Raw genomic sequence first — 3904 nt, 5'->3', positions numbered from 1 at the left:
CCCCACAGCACCTCTAGAGTATAGCCCTCCACCCTCTTAGGAAAACCCTTCCCTTTTTTTGAATCTGTCTCCTTTGGCCCTGTCTTCTCTCAAACCTTCTCCCTCTCTCTCCTCCAAGAGCAGCCCTGCTCCTGCAAGAAGGCATGAGAGTGGCCTTTGGCAAGAGCTGTCCCAGCAACCAGACAGAAAGCACCTTGACTTTCTCCTTCTCCTTGACCTTCCCTTGATTCCATTTCAGCCACACTCCCGCAGCCCACCCTGATCCTGGCCGCCATCTGAAACCTGAACACAAACACTTCAGTCTCTGATCAAACACCTTGTTCTACTCATTCTCCCCTTCACTGTGTGACACTGGTTACCCAGTCTTTGGTTAATGTCCCAAAGAATGCAAACACAGCTGAAGGTCAAGCCTCCCTCCTATTGAAAGACCGGTTTTACTTTTATTAGTTTAACATTTGGATTCTTTGGTTTTAGGCCTACAGGGAAGTTTTCAAGAACCACAGGATTATCAGCAACAGTTTGCTGATGTCTCATAAAGAAAAAATGTGGGGATTGGCAGCCCAGAGTGGGGTTAAGAGCATGAAATCTAGAGTCAACACAAGGCCAGGCCCAGGCTCTACCCTGATCATCCGTGGAGCCCCAAACAACTCATTTCCACTTCTTTGGGCCTTACTTAACTCATCTTCAAACTGGGCATGATAAACCCAACCTCACAGGCTTGCAGTGAGGACTTGAATTTAAGATGCCCATAGAGAGCTTCACAGGGTCAGATCATAGGCTCACGGAATGCTATCATTGTCAGCAGTACTAGCATTTAGATTTAAACCAAGAAGGGGCACCTGGTGGCTCAATCTGTTAAGTGTCCGACTTTGGCTCAGGACATGATCTCTCAGTTCATGAATTTGAGCTCCATGTTGGGCTCTGTGCTGACAGCTCGGCCCTACAGCCTGCTTCCGATTCTGTGTCTCCCTCTCTGTTTGCCCCCCTCCCCCCCCCGACACATACCTCATGCTCTGTCTCTCTCTCTGTCTCTCAAAAATAAACATTAAAAAGATAAATTTAAACCAAGAAGGCTTACCTAAAATTCTCATTTGGAAATGCTTTGAAACTAGTGAGAGGTGGTTCATTTCTCACCTCTGTGAATGTAGTAAATTGTAGTAAATGCTATGAACTGTTTTCATTAAAAGGGTTAATTTTTTAGATAAGTATTTTCTTGATTTATTTACTTACATATATGCATATACATATATACATATACATATATCCACATACATATAAATGTATATACGCATGTATGTATATGTATAAATGTATATATACATACAAACTTTACACCCAGTGTGGGGCTTGAAATCACAACCCCAAGATCAAGAGCCATACGCTCTACTGACTGAAAGAGCCAAGGTGCCCCTTTACTTCAATTAAACAAAAAATCTCATTTGGGAGAGGGTCATAGATTTCAGGCACACTTGTGACCATGAGCCAGCTTTTTCTGGAGTTTGGGTCAGGCTGGGGGTAGAGGACAGAAAGTTGGTTGATGAGGATGGCAGAGGGAGCAGGGGGTGTAGCGGTCACAGATGTCTGCTCTGTCCCACCATCTCACACGGCCAAGCCTGGCTTGTGAGGCTCTCTCTGCCCTGCCCTCCTCTCCTCCCCCACCTGTGAGCTCACCCTGCAAGACCCAGTTCAAACGACACCGCCTCTAGGAAGCACTCCCAATCCTCAACCCCAAGTAGTAAATTATCACAAATAATTATTAATGAATACTAATGGGATCATTGAAGATTTTGGTTTATCCGGATCTGCTCTCTCACCAGTCTAAGAAATCCCTAGAACCAGGGATTGTGCCCGGTTCCCCAACGTGTCTCCTGCCTCAAACCTGCTCCTGATCTGTGTCCCCAAACCAATACATGGCACTCCCACCTACCCCCACACTGGGCTCTACCCCCACCTTACCCCACACAACCACCACATAACCAAGGAAGAATTCGTTTGTCCTTCCATATCTTTCTCCAGCCCATGCCTCCTCCCCATGCTCATGGCCCTGTCCTCTGTCACCTGGAGCCTATAGAAGCTACTTCTATGTCTCTCCATCTGTAGTCTCACCTTCTCCAACAATCTGAACAATCCCTCTGAAACACAAATTTAACCATCTTCTTCCCCTGCCTACACCCCTTCTGGGGCTCCCCATCATCTTAGGACACGGTCCAGCTCCCCACCAAGTCACATAAGGTCCAGCAGGTCTGACCCCTGCTGATGGCTACAGCCTCATCAGTGCGCAGGGCCCCAGATCCTTCCACCGTAACAGCACCCGACCATGCTCCACTGCCTTGGCACTTGGATTCCTCTGCCCAGAATTCTCCCTCTCTACTCTCCCTATCCTGCCCTGAAAAATCCCTACTTTGCCCTCAGGTGACTCAGCCTGAGTTGACAAGGTTGAAACAGGTACCACTTCTGGGCCCCTACAGAGACCTGTGCCACCCGATCCTGCCCTGACCCCTCTGTCTGTCTCCCCCAACCTTGCCCTGACTCCTCTGTCTCCCCCATCCCCACCATGACTCCTCCGTCTGTGACTTCTCACCCCAGCCCTGTGTGTTCTGAGCTTCACTGACTTGTAGCTTCTCTGTCTCCCTTGTGGCATGACAGCTTCATGAGGGTGGGGCACAGTCTGTCTTGGTCACCTTAGTGTCCTCAGCATCCCTCAGCACAGGTGTCATGGAGTGGTGAGTTGACTGAGCACTGGTTGGATGACTGTCTGGAAATTTTTTAATATGTTTTTAAGATGTTTATTCATTTTTGAGAGAGAGAGAGAGAGAGAGAACGAGTGGGGGAGGAGCAGAGAGAGGGGGAGACACAGAATGGGAAGCAGGCTCCAGACTCTGAGCTGTCAGCCCAGAGTCCGACATGAGGCTGGAACCCACGAACGGCGAGAACATGAACTGAGACCAAGTCGGACTCTTACCCGACTGAGCCACGCAAGCACCCCTGGATGACTGTCTTAAAAGTGTTGAATGGCTCAGGAGCCTGAGGGAGACTATGGGAGAGAATTTTCTGAGTGGATATTTGAGTTCATGCAATAGGAGTTGACCCACCTCAGAATGCTCTCAGGACACACGCGTCCGATGCAGGCTTTTTCTGCTGAGTGTAACCCTTGACAACTGAGCGAGGCAATACCCTGAAAAATAAGGGAATCAGCTGGTATTTAGAGAAGGGAGACAGAGCCGGGTCAACATTGTTTGAATGCAAACACAGACAGGCACAAGCAGATCTCAGACAAGTGCACACAGCGTGACCCACATGCCTACACACTGTGCCCGAATACACACACACGTGTCCATCCACATGCCCATACCCAGTCACCAGTAGTACGTGCACATACACCATTAGCACACAGTCAGACATGAGGGTGCACACACAGACATATGTGTAGACATCCCTTAACAGGCATACCCCAAAGCATGTACTCAGTTACCCATAGACAGACAAGGGCTGGTGTGCATTCAGGCACACTGGTCTGCACACACACCCAAGGTCAATGTCGTATTATCAGCCCCAGGGGGGGGAGGCTCAGCTGTGCCAAGGAAGGAAGGGCAGGGAGGTTCCCACAAGGCTTTCTCTCCCTTCCTCTTTTCCAAAGAAGAAGTAATCAGAACTTTAGATCAGAAAAGATCAAATCCAGAAGGGGATTTAGAGAACCCCTTACTCATGTCCTTCATCCTGTGGAGTAATAGGAACAGCTACCATTCGTTTGCACTTACTGCCATGTACTTCACACGCATGAACCCATGACTCCTCTGAAAATAGGCTAAGAGGTGGGTCCTGTTATTGGCCCCATGAGACTCAGAGAGGTGAGGTGACCTGTTCAAGGTCCCACAACAAAGAAGGGACAAGGGATTCCAATCCA

Source organism: Herpailurus yagouaroundi, unplaced genomic scaffold (genome assembly GCF_014898765.1).
Source record: "Herpailurus yagouaroundi ecotype Mexico unplaced genomic scaffold, PumYag 194, whole genome shotgun sequence".
NCBI classification, from domain to species: Eukaryota; Metazoa; Chordata; class Mammalia; order Carnivora; family Felidae; genus Herpailurus; species Herpailurus yagouaroundi.
The sequence above is the reverse complement of the archived record's forward strand: the minus strand, read 5'-3'. Positions refer to the sequence as shown.